The sequence below is a fragment of the Notolabrus celidotus genome, chromosome 17 (genome assembly GCF_009762535.1).
Source record: "Notolabrus celidotus isolate fNotCel1 chromosome 17, fNotCel1.pri, whole genome shotgun sequence".
In the NCBI taxonomy this organism is placed as follows: Eukaryota; Metazoa; Chordata; class Actinopteri; order Labriformes; family Labridae; genus Notolabrus; species Notolabrus celidotus.
In genome coordinates, this window is record NC_048288.1 from 12,090,316 (window position 1) to 12,110,990 (window position 20,675).

At 39.9% G+C, this 20,675-nt stretch overlaps 1 long non-coding RNA gene across 1 annotated transcript in view; it reads left to right on the forward strand.

The window, feature by feature from the left end:
* Positions 1-5,792, forward strand: part of LOC117829411 — a 92,830-nt gene extending 87,038 nt beyond the window's left edge. Inside the window, exons 2-3 of the long non-coding RNA XR_004634620.1 lie at positions 3,075-3,161; positions 5,027-5,792. This is a non-coding gene — a long non-coding RNA (uncharacterized LOC117829411). The remainder of the gene's footprint in view (positions 1-3,074; positions 3,162-5,026) is intronic.
* The last annotated feature ends 14,883 nt before the right edge of the window (positions 5,793-20,675 follow it).

The window sequence follows — 20,675 nt, forward strand, 5'->3', positions numbered from 1 at the left end:
TGCACAACAAGAATTAAATATGTCAGTGAATTCTCAAATGCGTTTAAGCATAATTAACTGACAATTATGTCAATTAGAGCGTGTTAATGGAGATTGCAGGCGATTTAAGCTGCTAGTTACATCATGTCAGAGGCAAAACATTAAGACACTGATTTTAATTTGTTTCTGGCTGGAGTTCTTTCCACGTGTTGCACTTTGGAAGGTGTGGGCTTACATATTTATTTGCAAAGCAAACTGAGAGAGGGAAGAAGTGTTTGTTGTGTGTGTGTTTGTTCTGTCCTTCAAAAGTATAAGGAAGCCATATCCATTTGTTAGATCAATGTGTCCATGCATCTCCAGATAAGCATTACAGAAAGATTGAGATGTATTCTTTGAGGGGGAGGGATGGTGCAGAGGTTGTGTGTCAGAATTCAGAAGCATCTGAGGGATGCTTGTTTGAGCTGACTGAGGGTGTTAAATCAACTGATAGAATATAGTGGGGAGTTGTAGTCTATGTGCAGGAAGGAAAACTTTGCCCCCCGCTAAGATGAGTAATTCAAATCTCAGGAAGCACCTGAGGCCTTGCATACACTGTGCAATACTTTAAAAGTAGAGTGTGAATTCACATTGTACGAGTGAATTGTTGACGATGCAAGACGAAAGCTCATGATTTATGTGCACAAACTGTACAAGTCAGATTGGGATGGAGCTTTGACAACTGTCAAAGTTTCAATGTTATTTGAACTTCCAAAGTTCATGTCCGTGTCTCGATGGGTTAGAAACAAACATAGTTTTTAAAGGACCATGGGGCAAAAAGCACAAACAAAAATGTCCATAATCGAATACCTTAAAAAAAAAAAATCAAGAAGACACTAAAGAAGATACACCAAAAATAACTAGGGATAATCTGCATAAAGCATTGAGGGAAGAACACAGGGTAAATGGGTGATGGTCAACACAGAAGGGAGGAAACACAGAGGCTGTTTTTGAGACCGCCTACTGTACTAGCCCTTTACAAATAGAGCAAAATCTGCAGCATACCAAAACTCCCTGGATGTCTACTGATTCGGGGAAATTTCACAGTATGCAGCGGACCAGTCTCCTTCGTATACTGTTTCCCACAATGCACTGCGCTCGTTCCAGTTTTTATTTTTTCTTCTTTTTTTTTAAGGGGGTACTCCGTTTGAATGTGCTGTGAAAACTACTAAATTACATATAACCACTTCCTAACTTTTTAAATCATTAGTGACGCTAAAGAAGCAGTTTATCTATCAGCTCGGCCATTGTTTACTTCCGCTTTCCGAAACCGGAAACCCAGTGATATCTGGCTCAGCATCCTGCAGACCAGATCCAAGAACCAAGACCAGAGCTGTCATACTACATACTAAATTCAAATGCAGTATGTAGTAGGCAGTACCTACTACATTCATAGGTGGTATGTAGCAGGGCGTTTCAAAAACAGCCAGAGACTAAATACACAAGGGGTAATTAAACACAGGTGTGAGCCACAAGACACAGGTGAAACTAACCAGGATGGGACACACAATCACTGAAGAGGAAAAACTCAAGTAGTAAAATTATACTTGACACACTGGAGGAAAAGTCCTAGAAAAAAAAACAGGAAACACTACACACACAAGGAGTACAAGAGCACAAGTGTAAATAATGATAATACAGCACAAGATACGACTACTTATAACAACACTGGGAAAACTAAAACAAGAAGGAACCATACCTAAACAAAGGCAACCTATGACAGTCGTAGCTGGGGAATCGGCTTGCAGCCCTGCTTTCACTGTGCACGAGTGTTCTGTCGGCTGATTCAAGTTTGGGAATTAACAGAAATTCCATCCAGTTGGGAGCAGCTGATTGGGCCAATATCAGCTGTCGTGACCCCCTGTCAACCAACATGCATCAGACGGAAATTCAGGCTGGCATTTGGGCCTGACTACCAAAGCAGTCGTGCGAAACACAAATTTGTTCAGAATCAACCACAATTTGGACAAAGTATACCTGGCTCAACCAGAAAACACATTCCTGTTAAGCTAGCTGACAGAAAGCATAGCTCTGCGAACAGCACAGCTCACAGTAGCTAAGCGATAACAACACACTAGCCGATTGCACGCAAAAGCAACATATCAACACTTCTAAAGATGGAACTTGCACAATACTATCAGTGTTATTGATTTGATTACATAAACACAACTAAACTGCTGATAAACACCATTGAAAGTACAGCTTTCTATTATTGATGACATGAGCAGTCATCTTGGGCTATTCGAGCACAGGGTTACAGAGGTTCCTCTGAGTCGACGAATCCGACTAGCATCTTGGATATTCTTATTTCCAAGATCAAATGGAATGCCACAAATATCTAGAAACAGTCGAATTGAGTTGAATAGTCTTAGCTGAAAAAGAGTACATCTGTAGCCCCAAAGAGATTTTTTTTTTTAATGTAGATGAACGTAGTTAGGGGAAAAATAAAATCCTGATGTCAAGGAAGTTGTTATGTGTGGGCATGGGGGATTACACTGTGAACAATTTTAACAAAATAAACCAATTTATTTTTCCTCAAGTGGATTTTGGAGCCCTTTCTTCGCTTTTATTGGTTTGAATTGGTTTAATTTCAGAACGTTACTTTAATTCAGGTGATGCTGAAAGTAAATTAGCTAAGGAAATACTTTGGGATTTGATTTGGTTAAACCGGAAATTTAAATACACTGTAAGCCCATCTTTGGAGCTGAGGTATTTAAGCTTTCCATTTTTATCATATTGTTTGAAATGACTTCTATTTTTTGAAACATGACTTTGATTTTGAAAATACATAACTTTAATTGGTTTTCATTTCATCCCCCTTAGGTAATAAAAGCTTGCACATTGGAATAAAGCGAGCTTCTCTATCTGCTGTCCTTGGGTGCATGAGGCAGAGTTTGCTGATGCAGAAGTTGTCCGGGCAAAAGCAGACAGAATGAAACGCAGGAAAGATTACAAAAAACATTTCCTTCTGCAACTGTGACTCCAGAGGTCTGCACGGTGCTGCGTGTATTAACAGCTTTGATAAGGAATATAATAGACTGTTTTATTGTCTGGTATAGGGGCGGAAGTTTCATCGGTTTCCTCTCAGGCGCAATTAAAAAGACATCACATTGCCAAACGGATCATTTTCAGCACATCTCTGCCTGGTAGGTATAAATGCTGATTATCAGTTTTCAGTGTAAACACGCATTATTCCCCTGCTATGGAAAAACTGTAACACTGAGTGTGTGAAATTATTATACATCCCACTCCCAGTTGTTCTAGCTGTGCTCCTATTTTGTAGAAATGCAGAGAACTGCTAAAATTCGGTGATGCTTTAAGCAGCATAGAGCACAAAAGAAAAATAAATATGGAATTGATTTCAGTCTATTATTCTTCACGGAGCATAATGAATCATTTATCTAACACTGCAAAGAGTCACTTCAAGCATCTACCTACATCTAAAGGTTAAATGTTTTTTATTTTTACTATAGGAAATCCCGGTCCCAAGACCAACCCCCCCCCCCCCCCCCCCCCCAATAAATGTCTGAATGACGTGAATATGCTCACAGTTAAACTCTTGAGTCCTCAAAGAGCAGTGAAGCATTTACACATTAGCATTAAATACTGTTGACAACCAGGATTTTGCTAGATAAAGAGCCAAATGTCTAGAGAGTTTCTCCATCTTAAACAATACTTCAACAGAAAATGTACATCTTTTTGCTAATTCTGCTCCAGTATCAGCCATGAGCTCAAAACTTTAAGTGAAAAAAAATGGTAGAAAAATAAATCTCCTTCTGCTTGCTGACTTAAATCTTATTGGAAAATGTTTCCAGCAGAGTTTTACACTTCAAAGAGGGTTTGGTCCACATTAAGGCAAAAAAAAACTTTCAGATTTTAAGAATAAAGTCAAAATGTTGAAAGAATATAGAAGGACATTTATGAGATCAAAGTTTTAAATTAATTAAGTATTACAATAATTTAGTCATAAGAACAAAGTCCTAATATTACAAGAAAAAAGTGGAAAATTATTCAAAGTTTGAAAATTTTAAGTGCCTTAAAGTCGGCAGTGGTTCCAAGCCAGTGTGGCCTCAGGTCAGCTTGGTCGAAATAGGATTAATGCTGATTACACTTTGTTTAGTTATGTTTTCTTTTTGGTTTATGCAAAGTGAATTCATAGCACACCAACAATAAAATGAGTAAATGGAAATAGATCCAAGTCCTTGGTTACCTTTCATTGTGTGAATGGTGAACCTGATACCATTTGGAGAAAATATGCCCAGCGCATTGCCAGCTCCCGTACCCCACATGGGTTCGTTTTCAGATGTGTGTATCAGCTAACCTCTCTGCAGTATGACTATTACATAAGGTACTGAAAACAGCAGATACATCTTAATTGTGTGAACTGACCCTTTAAGTAAGAAGCAGAAAAACCTGATGGCTTTTTCAAAGGTATTAGTTAAATGTAGGAATAGGTTTTTTTAAGGTTATTTTACATTATTGAATTAATGTAGCTCTGAGTATGACTAATGTGAAAATACAGCTCTCATTTGTATGGGTGTTTGGGAGTCCACTCATAGAGGCTTTTTGTGTGTGTCCTTGAAAAACTGCATCTAAAAGATGCTTTTCACGTTCAAGCAAACAGTCCCTCACATACATTTAAGACTTTGGGTGACAGAAACTCACACACACACACACACACACACACACACACACACACACACACACACACACACACACACACACACACACACACAGCAGCCCTCTTCACCTCCCTTAAGGCTTGTTATCAAGACTGACGGAAATATCTTCCCTTCCAATAAATCCTCATAAATAGATAAACCAATCTCTATTAAAAGGTCTTGTTAGATGGCGAGGGTCCAGGTGATAACGTGTTGTCTCAAGGCGTTGTCTTACAGAGGCAGCCTGTTTTTTTTTTTATGATCAGAGGTCATTCACATCGTCCATGTGCGGTTGCCAGATCAGGGAACGGTGCCGCGCATGTTAAGCAGCAGACTGTTTGCTTCCACAGATTATGGTGTTTACGAGCAGGACTGGGCACCAGCGATGTTTCCAAACTGGGATTCAAGGACAACTGCCAGTGGAAATGATTTGTTTTGCATCCCTGCTGTGACTGAAAGGACTGCCATTGCTGAAAATCGAGCCAGAGAGTTGAAGCATGCTGCTCTAGATATTTTTCTTCCCGTTAAAACATCGAAACTTTGATTTGATAACCTGCAAAAAGCTAAATTTACACATTCCTGTCAATATGTTGAATTCCAAGGGCACAAAAAGTGTCCTCTAACTATATTAGCGGGTAAACTGGACCCCTTGAAGATGAAACTTTTTATGCATGTGTTTGCTGATTTATAATGATCTATTATTATAAAACCCAGAGGAAGGAAACCAGCATTAATAAAGGTGTAATAAGAATTAAGTAATTTGCTGTGTAGCTTACAAGGAATTGTATGTACTTCCTGGATCCATCTTCACATCAGAGAACTCTATCATAAATGTTTTGATATGTTTGGAAATTCTGTTTCCTTCTTGAAAGAAGTTTAGCTATACATGACAAAGCGACACAATCTTTGAAGATATTTTTCAATGTTAAAAAATCCATGAGAAAAATCTCCAGTCAACACCCAGAACTTATCACACCTTGGCCTGTTCTTTGAGATGTCTTATTAAACAGTGGGACAAAAGGAACAGGGATGTCAGGAAGTCAGATTGCTTTGACTCCTTCGCAGAGGTTAAACTTGTTGAAATCAGCCGAAGGAATAAAATTACATTCACATTAAGTAAGTTGAATTCGTTTTCTATCAATTTCAGCCCTGTACTTTGACCCAGCAGTGGTACCATTCAGTGTGTTTAGGTGTTCAATGTGGAGAGGTCTGTAGGAGTTTAATGTTTGTGTATGCAAATCATGTTAAGAAGAACAACCTTAATCATGTTGATGGTTGCATTCAGGAACAGTTTAAAGAACATTGCATCTGTGAAATTTGTTGAGTACCAAAAGCACACCAGCACAGTGCTTGTTACGCAACATATCAGTGAGTAACTAATACAACCTGTGATTGATGTCTCAAAGGGGTCATTTGACATCACGGTTTAACCTCGACCACCTTGCATGTTGGGTATTTTCCCTGCCAGAGAACACGAGTTTTATATTCAACATGTATTCCAGATGGTCAAAACATACTGTGACCACCACAGACATATACAGTACTCACATCTGCAGCTGTTCCACAGTCTATTGGCCCAATACTACTAAATATCAAACCCACTGCCAAAAATCACTTTTGACCATGGTATCACCAAATTTAGACCATGATACATCAACACACACCTTCATTTTCTCCCCTTTAGATTATTGTAATGCCCTTTATACCTGCTTAAGTCAATCATCTTAACACTGCTTACACTTAGTTCAGAATTATTGTTGGCTCGAACCAGCTGTCAATCCCATGTCTCCCCTGTTTTTGCATCACTCCATTGGCTTCCTTTTCAATTCAGAATTAATTTCAAGATCCCGTTAATCACATAAAAGGCACTTCATGGGCTTGCCTCAAGTCACATTTCTGAACTACATGTTCCATACACCGCTCCTTGTCCACTCAGATTTATCTAATCTGAGTTTGATGGTTGTTTGTTTATGGTATCTACTTACTTACTGTTAAAGCCTGAATGTAAATTACACATACGATGCATCCATATTTTAAGGAGGCTCCAATAGGGAAAAATGTTTGAACTGTGATTTTCAGGAAACTTCCACTGCATTCAGCAATGTGAATATACGTATATGCAGATGTGTATCTCTTTTTAAAGACCATCTGTTTTTGCAGGCTGCCAGCTACCTGTGCTGTCGTTGAGCTCAGCTCATGGTTGTTGATACCAAGCGGCAACCTCTGGTCTTAAAATATGAAGCCCATGCTGAAGTGCTAAAAACTGCAGTTCATCGAGCGTCCACTTGAGGCTGCCTGCAGAAACACCAGAAACCACCTACACATCCATTCAAGAAAGACTATCTTTGCAGCATTAATAAACATGTTTACAGCCTGGTTCAAAAAACGATTTAGGTTTGAGTTGCTAATTTCTCTATCAGCATGCACTGTGCGAGGAGTATTTTTTATAACTCTGTATTTTGAAGATATTAGACTTAGGAGTTTTGCCTAAATAAGGACATGGCTGACTTGATTGACAGGCGGGCACTGTAGCTGTTAACCAAAAGGCTAAAGGCCCAATTCGTGACCAATTCGCTGAAACTCATGCCACACCCCTTTGCTGAAGAAGAATATTTTCAATCAAACCAGCACTCCACAAGGTGTATTTACTTTACAGTTTACCAACAGTGACTTTAAATGCATAAATATGACAAAATTAGGGAAGGTGCTGCTAAACTGGCTCACCTCATGATGTTTCCAGCATGCTTTGCACATTGAAGTGGCTTCTTCTTGGTAAACACCATAACACAATATAACCTCTCTCTGTATCTATACTGCTATATTAGTTGCTCTTGTGTGTCGGATGCAGCTCACTTAGATGAGAAAAAGTTATTAAAGTGTGGTTCTACTCTCAGTTTTTATTGTATGTTTTTTTTCTATATGGGCAAAATAAACGTCAGACGTTGAGTTGGCTCTCCTGATTTTCTTCAAATTCATTTAAGTGGAAATATAAAAGTCAGATGTTTTCGTAGCCAAAATCTGGCAGCCTGGAATAAAACTGTCTTCTCCACATCGCTACATGTTGTAGCCTTGGCAGTGGGCACTCGGTCATGACCCATTAAATCACCTCCTTCTCTTTTCCTGTATGAGCAGTGTGCTCTCTGCCTTGGTTATTGTGTGGGGGTTAAAAAAAGAGTAAAAAGTCCAGACTAGATGTGCCACAAAAGCGACTCCCATGGGGAAGCTGATGTCCTTGTGTGGGACGAGCAGAATAGCCACAAGCAGCTTCACAAAACCTTAAATTAACTCAGCATGGTGGGGGATGACTCTTTTGATTACCTTTTGGTTTTTTCCCAGCTGAATCACTGTCGACTGCACAAAATGATTCAGTAAAAAGGGAGATGTTTGTGCACAGGGACAGTTTTATCAGAGATCACCCTGGAAATGTACCTTTCTTTCAGAATTTCATCCCTCCTGCTAAATTTATCTTTGAATACACTTTCAGTGCCTTGCGGTAAGCTGGTGACTTTTTCTCTGGGTGTACCCCACCTCTCACCTAATGCATGCAGGGAGACAACTCTCCACAAGTTAAGCCAGTATAGAAAATAGATGGATGGCCTTGAGGCAGAATGAGAAATCAGTAGATTTTGGGGGCAATGTACATCAGTGTGCACTGGAGTCAGAGTGTGCTGCAGGAGAGACTCCGCTCTCAGAGGGCATCAGATGCCACAACAGAAAACACTGGAAGCATAAAGCTCCTGTCTGTGCAGCTTGCTCCTGTATTATACACACCTGCTGCAGGCTGCTGTAAATAAATAAATAATAAGGCAGCCTCTCTGTGCGGTATGCTTTCAATAAATACATTAAATCATGACTTATACCCAATCATAATAATGTACATTATGAACAAATAAGAACATACCAATCATCTGGAACTTTAGGTCAAAAATAAAAGGGAGCTTTTTTGAAAAATCCACATTGATGTTGAAATAGAAGTTTAAACAGTGCACAGCTGGCTACTTCTTAAACAGAATACAAACTAGGCTATCACTAAAGCAGCATTTCAGCAAAGATCAAATGTGGACTATTAGCAGTAACTGCAGGTCAGTTGTGAAATGCGCTCCTTAGGCACACTTAACTGCTGGGATATGTGCCCGTCAAGCTGCACATGCAACCACCTCCCACCCCATCACTCATGAGCCAACGATAGCCTGGCCTGTTTACAACACTAATAGTCGTTTTTTAGATGATGATATGTGCTTCTTCAAATAATTTTGATATTTGTGTCTTTTAGGTGCAAATTTCCCCTTATAAATAACTCTCTGGAGTAATTGTTCCAGATGCAGATCCAGTGAGGAGTTTCTTGCTGGTTTTGGACAAGCAGCTAAATGGTTAAAATGCTTATCTTAAGCTAAATTAAACACATTAACAGCCAGATATAAAGAATGTTTTTGATCTGAAAAGCTAATTTCTTTATTTGTACATCTCATCTGTGTTGATTATATTAAGGCTGAGAGTTATGCAAAGATTTTCATAATTAGGGGTGGGGCTGATTTGACTCTTGTTACCAGTGTTGTACTATTCAAGTTCAGGACTTGAGTCTGACGCCAGTTTGGGTTTTCAAGATATCAAACTTCTGTCAAACAATATCAGAGACAGGGAAATCAGTGTCTCACTTGATGACTTCTTTGGATGCATTTGTGGCCCTCCAGCTGGAGGAAACTAACAATATGTGCTCTCTGACCTCCACTTCATTCATTCATTCATTCACTCAATTCATTTTCCCTGCCTGCGTGATTCACTGTAAGAACCTGTGATGTGCCATCTCATTTGTATGCACTTTCAGTCATAAGGTGCTTCAGATTGACCACCTATGGAGGAATGTGGGTGTGAAGTGTGAAAGAGAGGAATATGAGGATGAACCACAGGGGGCAAACTCCCAGGTGGTTTCTGTTTATATAGAGAAAATGGTGTGAAAGTGCGTACGCAATTTTTCATAAATCTAAATTATTTTTGGTGCACACCGTTTTCCCGGTATTTTGGATTCTATGCACTGATTTATAAATGAGACTTCTAAATTCCCTGGTTTCAGGGTTATAGTTCAAATCCACTGACACCAAACAAATTGACTTCACAGATGATGCATGAATGGGCCAAGAAGAAGGCAGATTTCAAAGTGTTCCCCTTACCTCACTCTGCTCCTGTACTTACTGTTCTTGATTCTGTTTACTGTACAGGACACAAATAGAAACTGAAACATGATACACAAGTATAAATCAGTAAGAAGAAGATTTCACTACTACAACATTTTCCCCTGTGCAACAGTTTTGTTATAATGTTTATCAGTTAGCTGGCTTCCTGTTTTCAAGTAAGAAAACAAGAAAACATGACCCCAGAATGTAGACGAGCAGTACTTCATCATGCACCCATCACTGGCCATATAGTATCTCATACCAGTTATTATCCCCAGAGACTCCAGCACCAGCTCAGTATTAATGATCTGTTCCCATCTGGTTGTGGCTCATTAGGCTCGATGCATCCCACCACAGAGTAAACTGTCTTCAGATGTGGCCTCCCCTGCAGCATGCAGCTCGCGGAAATGACAGCCAGTCCGGTCTGACTCCCATAGTCTTCTTATCTCCACTAGTGCTGCTGTCATCATGAGGCGCAGGGGGGAGGAGACAGCTCGGCTCAGAGTCTGTGGAGGCTCGGACAAACTCCCCGGTGAGTCAGTCAGACAAAGCAGGCTCCAAAAAGTTAGACAGTAACTTAATTAGTGGCTTATTAAATTATAGTCCAAGGCAATTGATATTCTGCCCTGCAGCTAATGCAATCATATTTTGTATTTCCCTTTTTTTCTCCTCTCCACCAGCTTGACTTTTGCTTGGTTCAATTATTTTCACAGACCGGTCATCTCTTCCTGTCTTCGTCGGTAATGAAGCTCTTCAGGGTTTTTCTGTAGTGTCGTTTTTTTTGTTTCCTTGTGTTTTATGTCTCGTCCAATTATTTGCCGTCATTCTGCGCACCCAAACTTTCTGTGAATCTGCTGCTTTTTCCAGGTTGTTCATTACGTGTGACTCATTCTCAGTAATGGCTTTCAAACTGAATTTGGTTCATACAGATGAGGTGTGTTTGCGCACACAAGATCAGCTGAAATGGACAGGTGGTAAAACAGACTTTTGCAGTGTCTCTCAAACCGATACACAGTTTCTGGAAATGTGTTTTCAGTTTGTGTACAGATTTTTGGTAATGTTAAATAAGTTAACTACTTAGTAAACTACTGAGTCAAAATGTCCACTGTCCACATGCTTAAGTGTCCTTGGGCATGGCACGTCACCATAAACTGCCCGAGCAGACTGTTCCAGTGGTGTGTGACTGGAGTGAATGGGTGAATTTAACATGTAATGTAAAAGTGCTTTGAGTGGTCAGAAAACTAGAAAAACTGTTATATAAACAAAGTCCATTTACCATTTATATAACTAATATGTCTTACACAGAATCAAATAACACTGACGTGATTCATTAAAAAAAACTTCAATCAGAAGGGTTCATGTAAGTTTTGGCCACATGACACCATGTTATATGCTCAAATGTATTTAATAAAGTTTTCTTTCTCTCTTTACCTGAAGTGTAGGGCGGTATTTGTCTAGATAATGCAATTACATTGTTGCCCAATTTACGTAATCAGTAGGAAAACTCAGATATTTCACCTATCACTGTTGTCAGGCTGAAACCTCATATCTATAAATGTATAGCTTTACAGGAAATAACACTTAACAAAAAAAATAAAATAACAAAATACTGAATCGGATTTTGTTTAAAGCTCTTTTTTATAGCTTGTTAAATGTTGGAACTTTGTAATGCCCACTTACAGGCACTAAGGGTGATCAAAAACGTACACTTTTTAAAATATAAATAATGAAATATGGAGATACCCGGTTTCTACCCAACAGCTGAACTATATATGTACAATGAGAAACACCCCTAAAAATAAACAATGCACAGACACAAAAAAGGTAAATATGTATTATTATATACTGTAATACATCAGCTGCGATGCTGCTGCTCCATGTCATTGTATAGCCTACCTGTATCAGTCACTTGCGGTCCTTTTTATTCCATGACACAAGACTCAAGTGTTCTTCGAATTGAGTCTGCACAGGTGCAACATGAGTGAGACTAATTGGTAATAAGGGTGCTGCATTTTGAAGGCCAGTGTTTTCATGTGACAAAGAGTGCTAAAGGATGCAATTTAAGTTCAGAGATTTGCAAAACTGTGATAAGACTAGCTGACTTTTGGATCTTTACCGATTTTAAAACCCCAGGAGATCACACTCATGAGGACAGTTCTGACCAATTTGTGACATTTAAATCCTCTGAAGACACACGCACACGCACACACACACACACACACACACACACACACACACACACACACACACACACATGAGGATACACACTAGAGGATTTCTAACACCGCTAGACCACATGCTTAAAGTTTGTAATTACAATTTCACAAGAGATCTCAGACCATTGAGATGAAACATGACTTCAGAAGATACAAATGAGCAAAAGAAGTGGCTGGAGTATTCCACTTGGCTCAGGGTACATATATGTTACATTTGCTGTTGGTTTGGCTGTTAAAGTACACAACATCCAGTTGGTGAAGCTTTTCAGTCAGCTGCTCCCATTGGTTAGTGTGGGTATTCTATAGGAGGCCGTCCAACCTCAGTGGGGAGCAGTAAAAGAGTCGTATTGACATGAAATACTTGAGGATTATTTGACAAATAAACGCTTACAACAGGCCTCGAATCAGGTGACGCCCCCGATCATTGTGGCTGCAAATAGAGCTTGTCTAGTGGCTTGCCTTAGAATATTTGAGTAAGACCAATCGAATTATACTTAGAGTTTAGCTGTTTGAAGTCATGTTGTTGATATGTGAGCGTCAAGCTTTCAGAATTGTGTCCACAGTTCAATTTTTTGTGTATAAAAATGTGGAAAAACTGTCATACCTAAATTGTCCTGAACTGCATCTGCTGTAATCAAAGTCATCACCTTTTGAGTTGATAAGACATAAATCCATCGAGAAATATTTGTATACATAGATTCTGTCGGATTTTTTCCCTTGCCTTTTCGTCAACAGCTTTTCAAGAATAGATTGACCAGAACATATTTGGTAGCAAAGAGGAAACAATATACGTTCTAGTAATAACTTGCTTTGTAATGTCTCTCAAAAGATCATACCAAAGAGTGTTGGAAGTAAACAGCATATATCAACCACAATTACGGAGGATAAGTAATCAGTAATCAAGGGAATATATTTACAACACTCCATGTATTCATGATACAAATATTATGTCCTCTGTGATGTTGGGTTTCATTTGAAGCCCCAGTAGAGGGTTTTTAAATGTATCACAAACGTGAGACAGGGATCTGATTGCTGGTTATGGTTTGAAAGAGGAGTAACAAGAGGAACAATTGTAGAGCACCAACTTGGAAACACTCTGAAACTAATTAGGGTAATCAAAGTGGAGGGAAACACATAGAGGCAGGAAGTAAAACAAGACATGACACAAGGGGCAAACTCTGCAAAATAAAACAGGAAAGGCCAGTTACAATAGAAAACAAGAGGAAAAGGACACCAAACCAGAGTAAATCACGACATGAAAGTGGCCGCTTGTGGATATTCTGTCATGTCTATATCACTGTAGTGATACAGACACTGTGCCGAGCTGTTGCAGTGTTTATCTGATTCTTGATCAGTTCAACCACTGACTGATCTTTGTGGCTGAGGCAGCATTGATCTGCATGAGTGAGCAAAGAGAGTCTGTCAAAGGTATAAAACCTTGTTTGTGCTACAGATACTATTAATATAAAAAGGGACAATAAGTATAGTTAATCTAAAAGGGCAAAATGTCTGCTCGCCTTTTTTGCCTGAGGGTATTTTAAGGTTGTAATAACAAATTTGTGCAAATTCTATGATATCAAAGTCAGCCAGGATTTCAGGATTATTAATATTAAGAAATTGTGATCTAAACATTAAGCAAGAAAAAAACTCCCTCTACACCCTCCCTATAGAACAAGTAAACACAGCCATCTCCTGTCAAGCATTATGACCAAAATTCTAATTACTGGCTTAAGTGGAGTACTTTCTCTATAATTGACCTTCAGTTATGTAAGCCCTCTATCTGTCTGAATCATGCGGCCGACTGGCAATGAGGATAATTTAACAAGATTCCATAAATTAGTCTGCGGAGGTAATAACTTCTGCCTGGAGAGTCGCAACTCAATCAGTCTCAATCTGGCAGTACTGCTGCTTGGAGTGTCCCAGTTCTTGTTGTTAATGCCTCACGCGTGACACAGACATGATGTTCCCTCATCAGTCTGATCCATAAATGATGCACAGAGGGACCCTTATTTATATCAATGATCTGAATCATATGGATGTGTTGTGTAAAGGGAGACTTGTCTGGAAACACTACATGGCGGATTGAAGAAGTCTGAGATCAAAACAGGAAGAGAGTGTTGTGGTGAACTGAAGGTAAACAGTCAAATCTCAAAGACTGTTCAAAACTTGTTTTTGTTTCTCAGCCAGATATAATCTCACTGTCATTTCACACAGTGATATAAGATATGGATTTCATCAAAAGCAGGAAGGTTTAACCATAATTGCAAAGAGAATTCACCTCAGCAGTGTTCTTTACTTTACTTTCAGGCAGGAAGACATAAAGTTGGGAGACATTTCAACAGGCTTGGTGAACTGTTTCTCAAGGATCTGACTGTCAAAGGGGTCTATTGTTTAATTTGCATACCTAGCTGAAACCAAATTCCAATTAGAGCCAGACATCCTCTACATGTTGTCTTGCTTATCTGTTCGCGCACACAATATGTTGTCTATACATTTTTATGTTTATTTAATCAAATTTGAATTGTACACTACCAATTCATAACCAAAGTTATCTCTAGACACTTCAAAAAAAGGAAAAAGTCTTAACATTTTGATACACTCAGCACAGGTCCACCATGAGCAAGCTTTGGATAACATTTGGCAACAGTGGCAAGAAAATAAACTACTTTGTTTCAACAGGCAGAAACCTTTAGGAAAACCAGACAGTGGCAAACAGCCTCTTTAGTAACCAAATGGGCCAAGAAAGTGAGATAGAGGGACAAAGGTTGCACCTTTTTGTTGGGTTCCCCAGTGGGTAATACACCCACTATTGACCAGCATCTCATACAACCGCACTTCAAAAAACCAAACTATCCCTTTAACGTCAGTTTTATATTCAGCACAAGCAGCAAATCTGCCAGCTTAGTCTGATGTCGCCAGACCAATTCACCTTGGTAAATGCGTCTGGATCCATTAGGTTCATTTTCATTTTCCTGGGGGAATTGGCAATGGATGAATGCTGAAGTGCCTGTAGAAGAGACTGGAAAGACCCACAACCAATCAGAGCAACACAATATGTGATGTAACATATAGCAACAGAAAATGTAAACAGACGGTGTCATGCAGAGGAAAGAAACACATCTTTCTTGCAGATGTATGCTGTATGTGCAGTTGACTGTTTTTGTTTCAGTGAAGAAACATCATCCAGTTTATTCAAAGCAGCTGTAATAGCGGCAGATGCTGACATCGTGGTTGTTTACAAATAGGCTGAAGTAGGCCTCCTGTGTCAATCAATCAATCAAATTTTATTTACATAGCCCCAAATCACAACAAATGTTATCTCAAGACGCTTTTATAAACATAGCAGACCCAACATCTAAACAAGATAAGACTGAGTCTTATCTCATCTTAATCCACCATGAGTAAAGCACTTCAGCATTTAGCAAGTTACAGCAGCAAGGAGAAACTTCCTTTTAACAGGCAGAAACCTCGAGCAGAACCAAACTCATGTTAGACAGCCATCTGCCTAGTGTCCTGTCTCCAAATACAGGACTATAATTGGTCCTGTATGTCTGAGACTGAAGGGAAGTGTTTTAGGATTGTAGCAGCTCCAGACCCATCTACCAGCAAAAATGAGTATGTTCCAGTCGACACCATGCTAGCCAGCTTACTTTCGTACCCCTAATTTACACAGGATGCACCACGTTGCTTTACGGCAGCGCAGCAAGTTTGCTCCGTATGACGGCTTGCGCCCTGCTACACAGGACGCGTGTTTGGAGCGCAGCATCACCTCAGAGAAGCCAGGATCAGCTGGGTCTAGCATAGAGAGAACTATATACAGACAACAGGTTGCAGAGCCTGTCTGTGGCTGAATCATTTGGAGAGTATTCCATTACTTATGTGCTTATGTGCAGGTTTAGATGAGTTTAATATGAATAATTCTGCTCTATGTTGTTGTCCTGTTACCTTCTGATACAGTTATCATCTTAAAGTCCTGTTGTAGTCGACCTGGATCACAGATATGTGGCTGTTTGTAGCTTACATCCACAATCGATGAGTATTTCTGATCTAAACAATCTTTAAACGGTCAGAAGTCCGTATATGGTGTCATATTTTGAAATTGGTGGATGTTGTATGCGATCCTTGTGCTTGACTTCCTGTCCAGGTCGCTCTTTTCTGTGTCGGGCTCCGTCGAAAATAGACTCGAAGCGTATCTCTGGGGGAGCAGCGCGGGGGGCACGCTCCCGAGACATAGCTGAGACGCTATGCGCCGCTCCATGTGTACACAAGCATTGACTAGAATGGGAACGTATTGGCTGCGAAGTGCACAGCGCAGCCGTAACACGATGCTGCGCATCCTGTGTAAATTGGTGGCTACATATGCATAGATTAAGTAACTGCCTGCCCATTGAATATGTAACATAACTGTCGATTTCAGCATGAGATATCATTATATTTTTCTGATTAAAATGCAGGTAGTCCAATGGAAGGTGGAATGTCCAATGCTTAATGTGCATTTTGTAGACATCTTTTCTAAAGTACCTGTACATTCTACATGGATAGAAGAATACATGATTAATACTTGATTGATAAAGCCTTTCTGGCATACTGTATAGCTGTACCATCAAATACCTTGGATGTGAAAGATATGCATAACATGGCCAGTAAACCCTCTTTTATCTGAGACATGAGGTCAGACTGATTAATTATTTCCACATGCATTGGGGCCAAAATAAATATGACATGTGAAAATATGTAAAATAAATGTATTGTTCAGTAAAGGAAAAATGCTTCAGTATAGAGGACAGATACAGTATGTGGGTCCTTGTTGGAAATATGAAGTGTTTTAGCAGAGCAGGAGTAAGGGCTCTTAAGATGAATGCAGTTCAATACAAGTTTAGAGGGTGTTCTGTAGAAGACCTGTAACACACTAAATCAATGCTGCTGTTTAGAGTGGGTCAAACAAACATGTCTACATTAATGGATATGGCATAGAACATGTTCACCATGTTTTCAAGTACATATTAAGCATCAATACAACCTTTCCCCTCCTAACATATGAGACTACCTGGAATGAAAAGCAACCGGTTTCAGATAAAGAATTGGTACAACAGGAACCAACAGGCTTGAAGCATGGAGTAACAGCCCTAAAGTAAAGACAGAGAACATTGAGAGGCAGATTTGCAGATTTTTAAGTTTTGACAGCAGACTTGATTGACTATGTGAAAAACATAGAATATAACCAGGCTTATCAGATAAAAAACACCATTATCTGTTCAGGGTCCATAGTCACAGATTGTATGTCTGAGACTTGTCAGCAGTTCAACAGAGGAGTGATACTCACTTTTTTCCCCGAAATGTCTTGCAGAATAAGAAGCCGATTAGATAAGAGTCAAAAGATTGTGGTAGTATTTACTTACAGCAGAAACATGTCACCAACCTGTCCATTCATCCTTTGACTCTTCTCCTGAGAGAACAAACAAGTGCCTTTATGTGAGTGCATCTATTTTCTATAGAAATCTGTGGCATAGGTTCTTGGTTATGTCAGAGGTCAAGCTGCCCGACCTTTTACCTGCCTGTTTGAAAGTATTCCAAAGCTGCAGGATTGTTGGTACAGCCTCTGGTCTTAAGATTAGCTGAAACCACTGCACTGGCCTTGGGCTGCCGCACACCTCCAGGCTTTCAATCCACTAATGATTCATGTTACTTTCTCAGCTCTGTAAGAAAGAGGAAATTGCCTTGGTGTGCGTCCACATTCATATTCTATTATGTTCTAATTTTAACGAGATGAGCTATAGACCTTACGGCCAGCGGATAATCAGGTCGATGATTAACCGCAAACAGCCCTGCAACCATTCTGCAATGTGTCATCATAAATGTTTCAATGAGTTCATGAGCCCCCTCTCCAACAATGTCTGCTTGAGTTTCTACGGAGCGCTCTGTATTCTGATCAGTGTCACGGATGTTTCAGCACTTAGCTGAACCTCGACCCAAAACTAGAACATCAATCATGGAGAAAAATCCAGTCAAAACTTGGAATTTATTCCTATCCTTTTAGTTAGTATACAATTAGTCCTATTGCAGATATGCCTCACTTGTTATCATTGTAAAACTGCTTCCTTATAATTATTTCCTACCAAGACAATCCAGTTCTACAGGCATTTCAACCACTAAGTGCATTTTTTTCACAAAATAAGATGTAAGTAAAGCGTTCATGGAAGTCATAGGGTACCTCTAGGCCAACCATTAGCATAGTAACAGGTAGAGTCAGAAATAGCTGCAAGCATCACAGCACACGCTGTCAAGGCTGCGGGGAGCTTATGAGTCATCGTCGGATTGATTGACAAACCGACAGGTATAATAAGTAGTTATGAACTAAGGTCTATAAACCCTGAAGTCAATGAGTATACTAAAAAAAATGACTGTAGTGAAACCTTGACAATTTGACGGTAAATATAGAAAACCATGACAATTCAAAGTTTTATGGTTTTTAATGGAGTTACTCAAAGGGGAATTAGAGAAAGGAGGCTTGCAAATGGACAAGCCAAGAGCCTACAGACTGAGCTATTGGCAGACGCCTCCAGGGTTACACCATGTCACAGCCTCAGGTGGGTTGTAACGTTAGACGTTCTGCCAATGTACTTTAAAGCAGCACGGCACATTTTCAAAAATCACAGCACAGCGCATTTAGTAAATTGCAGCATGGCGCATTTCGTAATGCGCCATACAGCCGATTTGTCATGTTGCTAAGTGTTTTTGCAAAAAACCTGTAGTGTTCCCAAACTTTGGATTTGAAGGTTATGTAAGTGGTGGGTGTACCCGCTCAGATACCGCCATATTTGTTTTGCTCAACTCTGATGCTAATTGTTAGAACAATAGTGAACACTGGTGGTGCACGTTAAGTCTGTGGGTGAGTCACATTTCTAAAATTCATAGAACTGACATTGACACTTAATAAGCTATGCATCATTTTAAAATTGTGTCTACTCACAGCTGCTCTACAGATGCATTTGTGCCGTGCCAGTCCGTGTACATGCATTGATACGTATCAGTTATTAGTCTCATGAAGATAATCTTCAAGAATCTAGAAAGCTCTGACCAAACTTCACAAATGGCAAATACGCCACTCTGTAACTATATCCACACTGTAGTATTTATCAATTCTAAGTGACTGTGAAACCAAGTTCTAAACCTCCTTGGAAAAGCAGATGCCAAGCCACAATGTCTTCACTCTGAAAATGTAACTGCTTTTAACAGAGCTAGCTAAACAACAGCTCACAGCCAAGTACAAACACACACTCCTGTTCACCTGTTTCTGCCTCCAGATTTGCTACACTTTTCACTTGTGATTTGGTCCCAGCAGCTCTGATATGGCTTCTATTAGCAGCTGCGCACTGCCTTTCCCTTTTAATATCTCAGTGCGGCAGAATGGCCGGATCACCCTCTCAAAGTGACCCCTCTCTCTGCTGTTTTTTTCCCCCCTCTACCTATCACGTTGATGAGAATTAGATGCCACTCCTCCAGCCGTGCCTGTCTCCCATTTAATTGGCGTTTGATATTCTGAGGTTGTCATTTCGAGAGGGAGAACAAGGGGTTGCCATTCACTGTGGCTCCAGTAAAGGGAGAAGGGGGGGAAGTGTCACTCAGTCTGATGGCTCTGTAATGTGTTTTGGGTTACAGACACTCCTGAGCCGCCTGTCAGTTAGCTTAGCCCTCCATCTTTTCCTTATTCAGGGGACTGAGATTTCATTTAGCCAGCCCGTCCATCAGCAAAATGTTGTCCTCTTAAACCTTTCACTTAAAAGCCGACTGGTTTTTCTGGACGACCAAAGGTATGAGGGGAAATTTCTAAAAACGTTTCTTCCCCCGCCTCCCTGCTAAACACTCCACATCACTGCCAGCGCAGCTTGGATATTAGATCAAAAAGAAATCGGGAGTAAACTTTATATTTTCAAGAGCAAATGAAAGTCCTCAGTGGATGCAGAGTTTCATTTTAAGAAAACCAAAGCGGAGCACAGGGTTAGCGATTGGAAAATGAGAAGGCACAATGAGGCTGTGTTGCTTTTGCTGCTGCACACACTTCCTCATGCCACAAGATGGTCATTTAGAAATTGCTTTCTGTAGAAATGCAGCGTGAATCCAAATTAAACAGTGAGTAAACGTGTCATCTTCTCCCTCCATCAAAGCTCAGAGTGATGGTTCCTGCTCTTCAAGGCAGACTGTTAAACAGCCATTTGAGCTCTGCTTGAGCTATCAAGCAATTTTGTGCAATAAAACGTGCTGGGAAAAGCCTCTGCAAGGCCATCGCTTGTCCATATTTGTATTATGTGTTCCTGCAATATCTAGATTTATCTTGAATTAAAAAGCAGTCAGGGCAAGCACATCTACATAATGTTATTTAATGTCCTCCTCTTCAGCTTCAAGGACTTTCTTGGCGTTATAGCAGTGCATCATATGCAAATAAAATGCAGTGAGGACATGGAGCAGTGGACCTCTGAATATGCAAGAGGTAAGAGCTTTCATTTGAGTATAATTTTCAGTAGTTGTAGTCTTCTATCTTAATTGTTCCTATCTGGCTGGAGAGCCCACGGAAAAAGAAGCGTATACGAGGGTTACTCATATTTGTTTAAACT